Raw genomic sequence first — 17,807 nt, 5'->3', positions numbered from 1 at the left:
TCAGAGACAAACGTATGCCATTTTTTAAATAACTTTTGAAGTACTTATCAAATTTTTAAAAAAGTATATATTATTGTTCTACACTTAATTCATTATACTTTAAAAAACAAAAAAATGATTTTTAATTATTTTGGTGCAAGTTATGTCACGCTCACAAACAAGTACCTGAATTTCAAGATGTGTTCACTTTGAAAAATCATTAAAAAAATTACTCAACAAAAAATTACAAAAAAATACACAACTTCTATTGCTCTCAATTAACTATCTTTATACCAAAGGGTTTTATAAAATACTAAATGCAACTATACCTTTTTTGATGCACATGTCTGACACTATGTTATGTTTTGCTAGAAAAAATAGGGACACTTTTGTGTGCGCATGAGATTTGACCCACTTAATCTTATCCAATTTTAAAAAAATTTAGTAGTTTGGAAACTAGATTTAGAGTACTACAATATTTGTTTTTTGGGTATCTTCAAATTTTGAGTGGACAAGTCTAAAATTGCTCCTCCAGGTGATTTAAGAAAAAATGTTTCCACTTAAACCCCCTTTTTGTTCACCATCTTGATGCACTTACTTAGGAAGAAGTTAGTTTGGATAGATTAGTGTGAGGCAGCTTTTCATATCCTTAATGAGTGTTTGACTAGTGCGCCTATTCTAGTCGAGTCAGATCCTTTAGGAGATTTTGTGGTGTGTACAGATATGTCTTTAGAGGTTTTAGGAGCAATTATTATGTAGGATGACTGTGTGATAGCTTATTAGTTGTGCAAAATCAAAGATCATGAGTTGAACAATACCACTCAAGATTTAGAGTTAGCGACAGTTCTACATGCCTTGGTGATATGGAGACATTTTCTTATTGGAAATCGGTTCAAGTTGCATAGTGATCATTGCAGTTTGCAATATATTTTCATGCAACTGAACTTGAATGCTAGGTAGCATTGTTGGATGGAGTTCCTTTATGAGTATGATTTTGAGGTGAAGTATATTTAGGGAAAATAAAATGTGGTGGCTAATGCATTGAGTCATAGGAGGCATGGGATTTCAATGATGACTCTCAGTGTAGGTTTGAGGAGTCAGATTTTTAGTGCACATCCTTTGGACGCTTGGTACCAGGAGGTTAGAGTGAAGATTTCTTCAAGGAGAGCTCTTAAGGAAAGATTTGAAAGCTATGCATTCGAGTCTAATGGTCTCCTTTGTCATTTGGGATGTATTTATGCTCCACCTTCTAATGGAACTCGAGTTTTGATATTGATAGAGGCACATCATGCACCCTACTCGAAACATCCAGGTGTCAAGAAGATACACGTGGATCTTCGTTGGTTGTATTATTGGTCTGGAATGAAGAGAGATATAGCATATTTTGTGTCTCGATGTTTGGAGTGTCAATGTGTCAAGGCGGAGCATCAACATCCCATAGGATTGTTGTAGTTGAACCTGGTTCTAGATTGGAAATGGAATATTATATCTATGGATTTCATTGTTAGATTTCCCATGTCTTGTTGTCATCATGATGATATCATGGTCACCATTGATAGGATGACCAAGGTGGAACACTTCTCTCTGATTCAATCTTCCTACACAACAATGATAGTAGCCTCAGTTTTCATGGAGGATATAGTGAGATTGCATGGTATTCCTCATTAGATTATACTAGATTGTGATCTAGTGTTCATTGCAGCATTGTAGACTTCCCTCTAGCATGATTTATGAGCTCAGTTGAACTTTAGTTTAGCATATCATCCTGAGACAAATGGCAAAAGTGAGAGAGTTAATTAGGTTTTAGAGGATATGTTGGGGATGTATGTTATTGATTAGTCTTGATGTGAGGACTACCTATATTTAGTGGAGTTTTCCTACAATAATGGCTATCGTAGTTCAATTGGCATGTCTCCTTTTTAGGCTTTGTATGGGAGACCGTGTTGTACGCTTTTGAGTTGGGATTGTTTGGAGGATAGAGTTTTCTTAGGATCAAAGATGTTGTGGGATATGGAGTAGCAGGTGACTTGTATTCGTGTGCATTTTGGTAGAATAGGTTAAATAGAAGAAGTATGTGGATGCTCATCGTGTTGATAGGTAGTTTTCAGTGGGTGACAAGGTGTTTTCTAGGATTCATCCATGGAAGATTCCTATCCGTTATGGATAAGGCTCTAAGTTGGCATGTCAATTTGTTGGACCACTTGAGGTTTTGGAGAGGATCGATCCAGTGGCTTATGCCTTACCTTGCCCCCCAGCTTGTTCCGCATCCATGATGTGTTTCATGTATCAGTTTTGAGGCCATATTTATCTGATGTGACACATGTTTTAGATTGGCATGCATTGCAAGTAGAGGACGAGCATATTTATTTGGAGCATATATGCATCCTTCAACATCGGGGGCTAAACCTCAGGGGTCATGACATAGAGAAGGTAAGGGTCCAATGGGACCTGAATGATGGATCTTTGGTGACTTGGGAGGATGCAACACAAATGAGAGAGCTTTACCCCTATTTGTTCTCAAGCTTCCAGGAGTAAACCTATGCAAAGAGGATGAGCATGTAGTACCCCTCCCTAATTCATCTTTCTTTTGTGCATCAATAGACTTGTTTGGACTCTTAGATTGTATTATGATTGATACTTATAGACTCATTTATATCTTAGATTCTTATGGTATGTGCTAGACATCTCTATTATGGCATAAGGTACATTGTGGTTTATTTGGATGATGTTATGCCCTAGATTACTATGCTAGATGGACTTACATTTGATGATCTACATGCACTCATTATTTATGGATGGATTATATTTATTATGTCATCATGATGATGTTTTATTGATACTAACCCCACTTCATGGTTATATTGGATGAGTTAGTGGTATGATTTTTGTGATTATGTTACGATTATATTTATTATAGTGATGATGTCATATTGTTCATTATGCATATGATATGGAGTTGTGATTCTCTTCACTTGTCTAATGATATATGCTATTGTATATGTTGTCTCATGGATATTGAGAGTTGCAAGATTGCAGGTACTAAACATTGACTCCACCTAGCCTCATAGGTCTAAGCGTGTCTTAATCCCAATGGCAAGTTGATCAAAGGTGACATGAGTTTCTTCTACAAACTCTAGGCTTAAGTTGACACCCTTATCTGTTAGTGTCTTGGCATGAGTTGTCTTGTTGCGCCATGTGGTATGTCATCAACCCTATCTCAGGCTGTCTTGTGAGCTATATTAATTAATAATTAATTGAATAACAAAGTTTATTAAATATTAAAATAAACTATTGGATAGCATTAATGTTTTGTGTGATTATTATTGTTTGGGGATTTATATTTATTGGTGTTTAATTATTATTATTTGATGGTTTAAGGTTTATTGGAATATTTATTAATTGGGCCTTTGATTAATTAGATTCATTACTATTTATTAATTATTTAATTATTAATGGCTTTATATTATTGAGCTTTGTGATTTAATATTTATTTCGGTGTTAATATTATTACCCATTTGATTATTTAATTATTGGGTCTTTCTTATTTATTTTACCCTCTTGGGTTATTTAATTGTCAATTACCCTACCTACCCTATTTTATGATTGGTGAAGGGTTTTGGGTAAATTAAATAATAATACTTTATATTATATTTACCTTGATTTTGGGAAAGGTTGGTGGAAAATATTATATTTTATATTATTCTTGTTTGGCCGACATATTTTCATAGTTTGAAATGAGCTGTATTTATTTGGCTTCCTAAGCATTGCTGAGGGTTGGCTTGCTGGAGATTATTTTTCCATGATTGTGAGATTATTATTTTGGTTTTGGGCTTGGAGCTTGCTTGGTTTTGGATCTTTGTTGGCTTGGTTGTGCTTCTTCAAATTCCTTTCCATAACTTCTATAATCAAGTTGGAGATTTTCCCCTTCCCCTGCATTTTCATTTCAAATGAAGTGTTTGTGAAAGATTGCTTGCGGGAATAATTTGGGAAGGTTGTAGGATTATATATATAGTCTTATGTTCAAAAATATAATCGAGAGCTATCATTTTATATGAATTTATTTATTGTTATCCTATTGTGAATAGTTTTTACTTCAGCTTCCTATCTATTGTCGTATACTCTCTGTTAATTGTTTCTCGAGAGCTACTTGTTGTGTTTTGTTAGTTATTCCTATAGACATCCAAAATTAATTAAATTTAATTTAATTAATCTTGTCACTATAGTCCATATAATTAATTTATTCAAAAAATTAATTATTCCCTCTTCTTCTTCTAAAGTTCCTGCAAAATTCCCTCTTAGTTCATTAATGACAATTAATTAACTTAGTCATGTGATTCCTACAAATCAGTTCCTCTAATCTTTCATTAGCCAAATTAATTCTTCTAGAATCCCTCATAATCATGCTTAACATTATTTTTCAATTTTTAGTTCCTCCACTCATTCTCTCTCCTCTTGTCAAATCCTCCTACAAATCCCACTTGTCTTCTAATCTCTCATTATCCCACCTAATCATCCACCCTAATAATTTGCTAGTGGCTAATCCCCATGATTAGCCACCAAATCAGCAAATAGCCATAAATGGATAACTCCACTTGTCCCCTCCTCACCTTCCAACCTTAAATGCACCTAATTGGGTCATTTAAAGGAAATCAAAATTTCACATTGCCCTATGCTTCTCACCTTCCCAAGGAATTTTAAATTCCTTTTCTCATTCTCTTTCCCCATGCACTTCATTATTTGGGAATTTTTAATTGCTCATCCATCTCCTAAGGAATTTTTAATTCCTTTTTATTCTCCCAATGTACTTGGGGATCTTTTCCCCATATGCATTATGGAGTGTGGAGACAAGAAATGCCTTTATGGCAAATATCTTGGTCTCCACAGCTGGTCATGTCATTGTCTCCTCAATTCATGTGCTCCATCTCATTCAATCTTAACCCTCCATTTCCATTCAATCTCAACCGTCCATTTCTCCTCTCTCAAGTCTATAAATTGGGGTCTCCTCTCATTTGTTTTCTATCTCTGATTCAAGTAATCTTATAATGGCCTAATAGCTTTAGAATCTTCATTTCTGCATCCATATTATAGCTATAGTTGCATCCATAATCCTCATTTGAGCATTCATCCATCTTTCACCCCACATCGTTAGTCCCTTGTTGTTCAATTTGAGAGTAATCCACATCAACCAAGAAGGGCAAATCCAAACAAGTGGAGCACAAGAGCACACCTTCCACTTCATCAAGCCCAATCCGAAGGAGAAGGTATAATTAGTAAGGTATAATGATTTTACTTTGTGTTTTGATTGATTTATTTACATTATAACCATTGAATCTTGCCTTCCATTTTAACCCTCTTTATTTTGGCACTCTCGGTGGGACCCACGTCCCTTGAAACTAATCATTTTTGTGAGTTTATGTGGTTTTAGTATACAGGTTGTCACTTTGACGTTTCTTCCTTGGCTGCTTTAACGTTTCCACCAAGGATCGACGTCTTCATTCTAAATTTGAAAATTTTCTCACTTTTTTGCAGGTTTTAGTTTGTTCAACATATCCGCCTACTATTCAACGTTTTCGCATAGTGTCCTTAGAAACTTAGTTTTGAGCCTATATTTTGATTTTCTTGTTTTCTTCATAAGTTAAAAGAACAAAAACAACACAAAAGGTTTTAAAAAAAGAACAAAAGCATTTGTTTATTTTCTGTCCTTAGGTAAACTAGTTAGATTTTTTGGGCTTCTGGCGCATCAACTTTTGTGCTCTACTTTAGCGCCCACACTGAAGAAAAAACCCACCTAGACTTACCAAATTTTAAATTTCAAATCTTGTGAATTTTAGTTAGATAGTTGCATTTAATTCTTCTTAATCAGCGTATGCACAAATGCGTCGATGGCTGCATTTAGAATCAACGCATCCATTATAAATATTTTTAGATTAAAATTTACAAATTTTTAAATTATGCGTTTTCCTGCCTTTCTATTTGATAGCTGGGCGTAAACTCCTTCAATGTTTGTGTAGACACTGCAATGTCTATGTAGACACTGCAACATCTATGCTTGTGGATCAACACCTGCATTGTATCCTTAGAATGTTTGGGTTACTAATCAAATTTTGAGTTTTGCAGGATTATCTCATTTGTCCAAGGCATAAATTCCAAACTGCTAACTATTTTCTTGTAGCACGCTTGTCCAAGACACATTTTTTCCACTAGTTTAGTTTTTTTTAGTGCATCCTAGATAGAAAACTATGAACATGTGGGATTAAAATGAACAAGTGTTTTTGTCCATGGTGCGCTTGCACGTATAATGTTTAATGGACCCACCATTGCACTCTGGTATCCTCTCCCCTCGCCTTCGTAGATCTTGGGTGTAAGAGAGCAAGTGATCAACAATACTCTATTTTTTATTTTAGTAGTTGAGGGGTATTTCTTGATTGGGGATTTCATCACCATACAAGAGTATCTCGAATTGGGACACATCGAGATATCGACTCTGTCGGTGCAATCTTGAGCAGGGATTTTAGGCTGCTATATAAATATGCTAGTCAGGCAGTTGGAGTGCTGATTGAATTTGATGTAAGTGGGGGCCTTACCTATATCAATAAGCTCAGTTAAAGCCTTAAGTGGATTTCTTCGAGAATCAATTGTTGGATTGGTGATCCCTCGGAAATTACACTAGACACCAATTTTAGTAGCCAAAATCCTACATTTGATAGTGTAGGGGATGTGGATCGTACACCAAAGTTACTCCTCATGTATCTGCTCAAGATGAGACATAAATTCATGATATAATAGATCCTTGGATCTTTGGGGTAAGTGAATTTGGTATGCCCAAGAAGTGAGTCTCGTGGAGTGGAGCCAGTGCTACCAGAATCTCTATTTGTCTACTTGAATGAGGTATTGCTTATGGGAGGGGCCTATCAAGTGGTTTCCACTTTCCAGCCTAAGTTGTGTTGTCTAGTGTCTTCATTTGTGCTATACCTATAAAATTTGTTTGGTCTAACCTATGCCCTCCATCGCTTGCACACTCATTATTGAGTGGTACACTTGGCCAATGTGTTTTCTATGCTTAATGTTTTCTTGCCAAGAGTAGATTGACAAACAACCTCTTCATCTTCCACATTTGACAAAAACTATCCACACCTTTTTATACAAAGTCCAAATATAGTTCACCTCATTTTCACCTCATGTTCCATCAACCCAAGTTGTATAAGCATCCTTACAAGTATATCCATCTTCAGGTCAAGAAGAAGAAACTCACCCAAGCAAAACTTGTTAGACGTTAAAAATTTTGGTATACCAACAGTAAACTCTTGCTTGAACATAGGACCTTCTTGCATCAATATCATGATTATACCCATGGTCATAGCAATGAGTTTAATGATAGTGATTAACTAAGAGTTTGTTCCCTACACCAAGGATAAAGCTTGTGTTTCAATACCAACTATCATCAAAATCAAGGTGGTCACATCCCTTCATACAATTTTTCATCTGAACCTATCATTTATTGAGTCATTTTCTTTTCAATAATAATCTAGTCACCATTCTATTCTAGTCATCATTATCATCCTTTTTTGATGTTTCATCATCAACCTTTTCTAAGGACACAGCCCAACCAATCTAACAATCAAAGCCTCGATCAAATCAATCTTTAATCAATCATCCAAATCAAATCAACCTCACTCAAAGGTTTTGTGCCTTGTGAAGTTTTATTTAGACCTCATCTTTAATCAATTAATCATTTGGATTTTGTGCTTGGAAAAGAAATTTTCCCATGTACCTTTGCCTCATCCTTTGGGTCAATCAAGACCCCAATCCTACGTCTTTAATTTGTTGGTAATTGATACTCTATTGGTTGGTTTCACTATGTTGTCATTGATGGAAACATGATTTTGTGTTTTAGCTTCATATAGTGTACCGACAGGCACTTCACAGATTCTACACCAGCACCAACACTGGTAGGTCAGATGATTTCTTTGGTCACCGGCAATGCAGGCCAACATGGTATAGTAGAGTTTATCGGTATTGGAGGTCGACATATCTTGGATTCGGCATCGGCAAGTTGTTTCAATGTTTATACATTTAACTTATCTAGTCGACATGTAGTCCTATATTGTATATATCTTTGTAAGCCGACATAAGGCATAAGTTTGTATAGGGTATATAGGTCAGTTTGATTAGATCATTTTGATGTAATAAGGATATGTATGGAATGGATCATGACAAAAAGGTAATGAGATGCAAAATATATCAGAGAGATTATGTATGTGAGGAATTTATTGTAAGGGTTATTCTAGTAAAGGGGTTTAGGGCTGTAGACACTTAAAAATAATTACTTATAATTATTTTTAATTCCTCACATAATTAATTAATTAATTATGTTAATTAAAATTCTCCTCATTATTAATTAAATATAATTAATATTGTCACTATAGTATGTGACTGATTTATTTAATAAATCAATCCCTTTCTTTATTCTTCTAAAAAATTAAATCCTCACCAATATTCCTCTTGGCTAATTAATTTCAATTAATTAGTTAACCTACATGATTCCTACAAATGATCTTCTTAATTCGTCATTAACCTAATAAATTCTTCTAGAAACTCCCTAAACTCACTTAACCTTATTCTTCTAATTTTAAATTCCCTCCACTCCTTCTCTCTCCTAATAAAATCCTCCTACAACTCCTAATCCCATCTAACATTTCCTCTAATCCCCTCCTAATGAGTTGCTAGTGGCTAATCATCATGATTAGCCACAAAGTCAACCCCTTGTCCCTTCCGTCCAACCACCTACTTTTAATGCTCTTTTTCTAGGTGAATGTGAGATTTTCAAAATCTCACAATCCTCTAGGCATCTCATCTCCCAAGGAATTTTAAATTCCTTCTTATTCCTCTAATCCCCATGATTATCCCTTTTTGGAGAATTTTAAATTCTTCCTCCCCATTCTTTAAGGAATGTCACATCCCTTGCTCCTCTCAAGGCACATTGGGAAGTCTTCCCAATGCACCTTGCTCTTCTCAAGGTACCTTGGGAAGTCTTCACAATGTACCTTGAGGAGTGTGCAGACAAGAAATGCCTTTAAGGCATATCTCTTGGTCTCCACACCCTCTCTTGGGCCTTGTGGAAGCTCACAAGCAATCCTAGCCCTCCATCTTGGATCCATCCCAACCATCCAGTCTTCCTCTCCTCTTCCTATAAATTGAGGACTCCATCCCTTCATTGATCATCTCCAAGTTCAGTAATCTTATGTTTCCCTTTTGAGCCTAGGAAATCATCTTAGCAGCCTTACCATGTCCAAATCATATTTCATCCACACTTAACCATTTTGTCTATATCATCCTCCTAGAATCCATTTCATATTGTGCACAATATTGGAGAGCCACCCACACCAAGCAAGCAAGAGGAGCACATCAAGTGGAGCATCATCCAAGGGTGCCTTCACTTCATCAAGCTCCATCCGAAGGAGAAGGTACTGTTTTGTAAGGTATATGCATTTCATTCTTGTTTTGAGCATTTCAAATTATGTCTTTGGATTTCATGTGATTATATGTCTGATCTGCATATTTGTTATCTAATCCACCTCACTAGTGTTTTATCCTCTTCATTTTGGCATGCTCGGTGGGACCCATGTCCCTAAGAACTAATGTTTTTTTAATGAGTTTTTGTGAGTTGTGAGACATAGGTTCCGGAATAGCGTGACCACAGCTAAAAAATTCAAAAAAAAAATTAGCGGCTCTATATTTTAGCGTGAGCGCCTCGGCTTCAGCATGACCGCTATGCGCATTCTCCCATCTCCTCCTCATTCTTCTTCTTCTATCTATCTTTTGTTTCTTTTCTATTTCTATTTCAACACAACAACTCTTCGATTAGCGCGAGCGTTTTTGTGAAAATTTGAATTCCTGTTATTTGTTCTGTTTAATTTTAATAATCTATCTATTTAGCGCAACTATCGGCAAATCTTCTCTATTATCTGCTCTGTTCAATTTTAATAATCTATCTGTTTAGCACGATTGTCTACAAATCTACTCTGTTATCTGCTCTGTTTAATTTTAATAATCTCTTTGTTTAGTGCAACTGTCTGCAAATCTGCTTTGTTATCTGCTCTATTCAATTTTAATAATCCATCTGTTTAACATGACTATTTGCAAATCTGCTCTATTTAATTTTAATAATCTATCTATTTTTCACCATATCTGCTTTATCTTCACTCCATTTTCCTCCAAACTTCACTAGATCCCTCGCATTGCCATTTTGCACATTTCCTTCCTAGGGAACCTTATCCCAAAATTCACTTTTTGAAGCCCAAAATCCCACATTCCTCTATTTTTAGGGTTTGTCGTAACTCCTTCCACTTTTACCCAATCACCTCCAAATTTTTCCACATTGTCTATCTCTAACTTTTGCTTCTTTGTCCCTCTTGGACAATTTTTTTCATTCCTTCACCTCTCCTCCAAAATCCCCATTTTATGTTTGCCTATCCCTTGGAAAGTGGCAGAAACCTAGTCAAACCCCATTTACCCATCAAAGCTTCCTCCAAATCCACATTTGTCATCACTAAAAAAAAACTTATTCATGTTTTTCTACTTATTCCCCAAAGTTCAAAAAAATTAATGTTTTTGTCATTTTGCTGTCTTTTGTAGGACGCTTATTGAAGACTCCATTTTTCAAACTACTAATCAAATTGTTTTGCAGCTTGCCTAAGAAATTCGACCAAACATTGTGTTTTCTTAATCTTTTATTCTAGGCACCTAGATCTTAATTAGGGGTAAAAGAACTCTTCCTTTTTGTGTTTGAGGAAATTCTAAAGGTAGGAGAGTATGCTCTTGTCTACATAGACAATCAGAAATCCCAACTCTCGAACCTTTTCTTGTTTGATTACATGCTTACCCTTTGCGGGCCTGCCCTCCCAACTTTCTCTTTGAGAAGGTAAGAGGGGACCAACCCAAGTGAGTACACCCGGACCTAGGGTTTCCAACTCACTATAATAAATAGGTCATTTACTACGAAAGGGTTAATGGTTGGGGCTATATGAGAGTTCACTCTCACATTGGGTGCTTAGTAGGATCCTAGAGATCTCAATCACACTTGCATGACTACTAAGTTCTTGGTGCTTCATTGGGCTATAGGCGTCAATTGCACTTGCACAAATTTGAAGGGTAGTTCCTAACGAGAAGACTTACTAAACACCTTGTTCATAGTGGCCAAAAACCTTCTAGTCATTCGTGTAGGAGGTTAGACCTCTAAAGCTGCCCATATTTTTACGGCCCTTAGTAGAGACACAAAGTTCACCCTGAGGATTTTTCATGGGAATTGATGCTTGGATACCCCGAGAAGTGAGTGTCATGGAGGGGAGCCAGTGGGGTCAAGCATCTAAGTGTCCACTCTCGGTAAGCGTAGCTGGGAAACCAAACGGGATCCAATGACTATTGTCCTTGCCAGCCTTAAGAATGTTGTATATGAGCATGAGTGTCTTTGAGATAATATGCATTTGATCATTGTGTTTTCTTTGTTTGGTACATACTTACCAAGAGTAGACTAAAGACACATCACTATCCCCAAACACTTTGCAAAAAAAACACTTGTCGAGACACAAACAATTGTCCAGGTCATTACCCACACACAATCCGAAATTGCGTCAAAGCTCCATCCATCCCATATTTTATAAGCCTAAGAGAGAGGCTAAGAGTCTGTCCTCTCCATCAACATTCAAGTTTATCCTTTTAAACACCAACTATCATCCAAATTAGGGTGGTTGTGTCCCTTCATATAACTTGACATTGGAATCGATCCTCCATTGAATCATGTTCATGCCAAGAACAACCTAGTCATCAAGTTTCTTCTAAGCCATCACTATCATACCTCCTCCATCAATCATCCTCAAATTTTCTAAGGACTTAGCAAATCAAATCAATCTCCCACCGTTATCAAATCAATTATCAAAATCCAAATCCAATCATCCTCTAGTCCAATTTAACCTCACATTAAGGTTTCATGCCTTGTGAAGTTTCATTTAGACCTCATCATTAATCAATTGGCTCTTGTGCTTGAAGAAGAATCCTCTCCAAGTACCTTTTGCCTAATCTTTTTTAATCGATCAAGACTCTTAACTCACGCCTTTACTTTTCTTAGGGTCATTAGTCAACCCTTGGTGTAAAAGAGGCTTTTTAATCATCATTCCCAGGTCTAAATTCTACCCAACTTGGTCATTACCTTGCTTGTGGTTTCATCCACCAACTAAAATCCTCATCCAAGGACTAAGGTGTCAAATCCGAGCTCTAATCCAAGAACCCCACCAATCAACAAAATCCCTTGTCATCAAAGACAAAATCCAAAATTCCACAAACATCTTGTTAAATCCTTTCATCACAAATTTCCTCCTCCAAGCTTTTTCTAACTCTCATCATGCATGGTCACAACTTGATCCCAAAAGAAAAAGATGGTTGAACAAAAATATGTCATGCCAAACATTAGTGTCCTATATGAAGATCCCACGCAAGATCCTACACAAGGTGGGCAACCTAGCAACCCATATCAAAGCCAAAATCCTAACATGGTTAGCCAAGATGACCTCTCCCCGAAAGTGAAAACCTTTCTAGTGGACTCTTATAACCAAGAGATGATTGAAAAGTTCCTCCAACACAATCCTACTACACTTTTAAAGACCCTCCTTGAAAATGGAGCTCAAATTCCACCCGAATTGGATAAATCCACCATTGGTCAACAACCACAAGGAGACCTTGCTCCCTTACAAAGTGCTACACCTATTATCCAAAATCAACCAGTTGCAGCCCCACAAATCATCCAAACTCAATCAATGCCACCCGCAGCACCTCCCACAGTGGTCTCCATCCCACCTCCTTCCTCCTTACCATCTATACCATTATCAAATCTGATCTCATCTATTCTCCAACATGCTTCTGTGCCACCTCCTTCCATTCAACCACATATTTCTATTCCACAAACTTCCATTCCTACCAACAATGTCACAAACTTTATCCAGGTCGTGCTCAATCCCGTCACAACAGTTTGCGAACCGCAACCAACTATCACATGAATCCCTACGACATCGGTCCTCACATCCCAAGTTCCCATCTCCTCATCATATCAATATATTGGTGGTGGTGCACCTTCTTTGGCTCATCCAATTCTTGGGGCAAATACGACTCATCATTATCAAAGTCCGCAACAAGACCTCATTAAGGAAATTTAAGACATGAAAAATATCATCAAGGACATGAAAGGAAGGACAAACAAAAGGAAAACTTACTCATTTGAGGAGTTTTGCCCTTGTCCTTACGACCCGTCTATATCAGTTGTACCCTACCCCTCAGGATTTGAGATCCTCAAATTCACCATGTATGAAGGCAAAGGAGACCCCTGCGACAATGTCTGAGAATTACACATCTTATGCCAAGAAATCTCCTATAGTGACCTTTATCTTTGCAGAATCTTTCCCAAGAGTCTCACGGGAGACACCCTGACATGGTTCTCATCTCTACCACAAGGTTCCATTGTCTCCTTTCTAGACTTCAAAGAAAAATTTGTGGCCCACTATGCTTACAACATGGTTAATTATGTTTCTATGATGGACCTATGCAATACAAAACAAAGGCCCGAAGAAACCTTCACCAATTTCCTACAAAGATGGTGACATCTTATCAAGAAATTCTAGTGGGACATGCTAGAACAACATCAAATTGAACTATTTCAAAAGAACTTGGTGCCTAAACTTTTGAGACCCTTAATATCCCAATGTATCAAATCCTTCCAAAAATTGACTGACAAGGGCCTCGCCCTTGAACGTGTCTTGTTGGAGGAAGGAACCTTTAAACATTACCAGAAGTCGACACAAAGTTCTCCCTCTTATCATAATGACAAGCCAAAATTCTGGTCTAAAAACAAAAACATGGTCAATGATGGTGTAACTGATGCAAAGCGGGTCCAAACTATGGCCGCTCCCCCAAACTCCACCACGAATAATCATCAATTCAATAATCAAAACAATCAAAATCAATCTCAAAAACCTCACAACAATGTCTCAATCCAGGGATGACCACCTGAATCAAATAAACAGACTCCAAGAGACTTCACTCCTTTGGTTGAGCCTATTGAAATGGTGTTTCAAAAACTTGTCCAAGCAGGTGTAGTGGTTTTTCCAATCACTCGCCTTTTTGACCCCAATCAACCTAAACCAAGATGGTATAATGAAAATGAGTATTGTGAATACCATCGTATCAAGCGACATGATACACGAAAGTGTATGAAACTGAAGATCTACATAAAAGATCTCATTGATAGAGATGAGATTGAAGTAGCAAATGCAAAACCTGGTAATAACAATGACAAACTCAAATTGTACAAGGAACCCTTCCTAAAGCATGATAAAGGAAAAGGCTCATCATCTAACGCAATGGGTTATGACTACGCTAATCACATAATCGGCTTTGATTTTTTAGTAGGTCCCATTGAACCTGCAAACACTCATTTCAATGTCATAACCATCCAAAGAGTTAATCCTCCTCCTTCCCAAAGTAGACCAAATCCTGCTAGGATAGTCATTCAAGGTGCCATGCCTTCCACCTCCCATTTCCAGAATGACTGTAATGTAACTACACATCGAGGTAAGGTCACCATACAAAGAGTCCCTTCCCAACCAAACCCCCTGCCCATGTCTTCCACCCACTGATATGACCTCCTTGACCAACTTGGGAAGACCCCCTCATAGGTCTCCATTTTGGAACAAGCCCTTTTTGAGTCACGCGTTCCTAATAACATCAATGCCACCCAATTCCAAGCCCTCACTGGAAACCTTGCTTCCTAGCAGCACCTTGTATTTACCTCCAAAGATGCCCCTGTAGATGAAGACCATAACAAACCATTGCACATCGAAGCTCTTATCCACAAGAATAAGGTCAAACGTATCCTGATAGATGGTGGATTTGGGCTTAATCTATGTACATACAAATTAATAAAATAGTTGGGACTTTCTGAGGATCTAGTATACACATCAGGAAGGATCACAATAAAGGCATATGATGATGCGGAAAGAGTTTCAAAGGGCATGATCCCCTTACCTCTTCAAGTGGGCCCCATTACAATTGAAACCCCTTGCCAAGTACTAGATCTTGATCTCCCCTACAACATTCTCCTTGTGCGGCCATGGATTCATTCCTTGCAGGCCATACCCTCCACCTATCACCAATGCATCAAATTCCCCTATAATGGAAGAGAGATCACTATCAAAGCTGATCCCCAACCTTTTCAATATTGCAAACTATTAGAGGGGAAGCATCTATATCATTGTCCACTAAATAGACCCTTGCCAACGCCTCCATCTGACGCATCAAATGTTGCCTCCACTTCATCCCAACTAGATAATCAAATCAAGATCTTGGACAATGGCTCTAGAGAATACAAATTGGAGGACATCTTATTAATAGGCAATCTCCCTCTCTCTCCTAAGTCATTTGGAAAACCAAAAGAGTTCAAAAAGGATCCGAAACTAGTCATGCAATGCCAAAATACCACCTTCTAGCAATGGGCCACACTTAATGAGGAGAGCCTTGAAGAAGATGTCTCTTCCTGGTTGTACTGGGAAGAGGATGATGATCCAACAAAGGTATCCAAAAAAATGTACCCAAAAGCACCTGCCATAGTTGAAAAAATGGGTTACAAAGGACACGACCTGGGACCAGAGGAGAAAGGAAGAAAAGCACCCATAAATCCTATCTCCTACAAATACAACAGAGGCTTAGGGTACACCCCGGTGCCTAAGATTACTATTGTTGGTGCCCCTTCTAGTCCTTCTTTGGATATTGAAAGCACTGACGAAGAGGAATTCCACAAAATGCCATATGAATACGAGAAAGATACCTTCTTTGATGCTTACATCAATGCCATCACCCCCTTAACCCCTCCCACTTCACATGAGCTACATCTTGTCCATCCTGAACTCATTGACTAGGGCCAACGAGACAAACCCACTTTGGATATCTTCACTAATGATAATGCTCTCATTGCTCTCCTGACAGTACAAAATCTGGAAGATTGTAACAGAATCAAGGGTATTCAACTACACGAAAAGGGATACTTTGGTAATCAAGACAATGCCCTTAGCCACAAAAGAGATAATAAAAGGAAAAGACATGATTCCCTAGGTGAAAACCTCCTCGAGGCACCTTTGGATGAACAAAAAATAAAAACAAAGGGCGTATCCAAAAGTGAAAACCTAGAAAAGGCACTTGATGATGAGGGATTTGACCTCATTACAATTGGTTACCTTCCATAGGACAAATCAAGTTTACTGATCGAAGAAACAGACAACATCAACATGGGCACCGAAGCCATCCCACAAAATGTGCTCATTTCCAAGTCCCTTACAAATAAAGAGAAGCAAGATTTCATCAACTTCCTTACAGAGGTAAATCTTTATTTTGCATGGTCCTATGCCGATATGCCAAGGTTGGATCCTGCCTTGGTGGTTCACAATCTTGCTGTCCGCCCAGATGTAAAACCTATAAAACAAAAACTGTGCAAAATGCACCTGCATATTGCTCTCCTGGTCAAGGCAGAACTCAAAAAGATGTTAGATGTAGAACTCATCAAACCCATAGACTACGCTGAATGGGTCTCTAACATTGTACCTATTGGAAAACTTGCCAAGGGCATCCACATCTGCACAGATTTCTGAGATCTAAATAGAGCTTGTCCTAAAGATGACTTCCTGCTCCCCAATATAGACATGATTGTGGACCTTACAGCAGGACATGAAATGGTATCGCTAATGGATGGATTTTTTGGATACAACCAAACCAGGATAGCAGATGAGGATCAACATAAAACTACATTCACAACACCATGGGGTACTTTTTGTTATCAGGTCATTCCTTTTGGCCTTAAAAATGCTGGAGCTACATATCAATGTGCAATGACAACACTTTTTCATGACCTCTTGCACAAAATTATGGAGGACTACATGGATGATCTGCTAGGCAAATCCAAGACAAGACAAGAGCACATCCCTATTCTAAAACAGATCTTGGAAAGATTGGAAAAATACAAGCTGCACCTAAATCCCAAAAAGTGTGTTTGGCGTCACATTGGGAAAACTACTAGGATTCATTGTTTCCCATAGAGGCATCGAGATTGATCCTGCAAAGGTAAAAGCTATTATGGAAATGCCTCCACCAAAAACTCTCAAACAACTACGTAGTCCCTAGGGAAAACTCCAGTCTGTCAGGCATTTCATTTCATAGCTAGCAGACAAGTACCATCCATTTGTACACCTATTGTGTAAAGACACAAAATTCAAATGGGATTGCTTATGTCAAAAGGATTTTGAGAAATTAAAATAATATCTACCATCACCTCTAGTTTTGATGCCACCTACCCCTAGAAAACCTCTCATTTTGTACATATGTGCTACTACAGTGGCATTGGGGGCATTACTAGCGCAAATAGATGATCAAGGGAAGGAACATGCCATTTACTACACCAATCGGACATTGGTAGGATATGAACTCAATTACAACCCCATTGAAAGAACATGTTTGGCATTAGTGTTTAGCACACATAAACTTCGACACTATATGCTAAACAACAAAACAAAGCTAATTGCCAAGATAGACCCGCTTAAATATCTCTTGTCTAAAGCTGCTCTCACTAGTAGAACTGCTAAATGGGTCATGCTCTTGAGCGAGTTTAACATTGAATACGTGGATAGAAAGGCAATCAAGGGACAAGTTATTGCAGATTAGCTAGCTGAAGCTCCACTTCCAGGTAACCATCCTCTTCTCATAGAATTACTAGATGAGTTCATTATGGTTGTCACCAC

Source organism: Cryptomeria japonica, chromosome 7 (assembly GCF_030272615.1).
Source record: "Cryptomeria japonica chromosome 7, Sugi_1.0, whole genome shotgun sequence".
Taxonomy (NCBI): domain Eukaryota; kingdom Viridiplantae; phylum Streptophyta; class Pinopsida; order Cupressales; family Cupressaceae; genus Cryptomeria; species Cryptomeria japonica.
The sequence above is the reverse complement of the archived record's forward strand: the minus strand, read 5'-3'. Positions refer to the sequence as shown.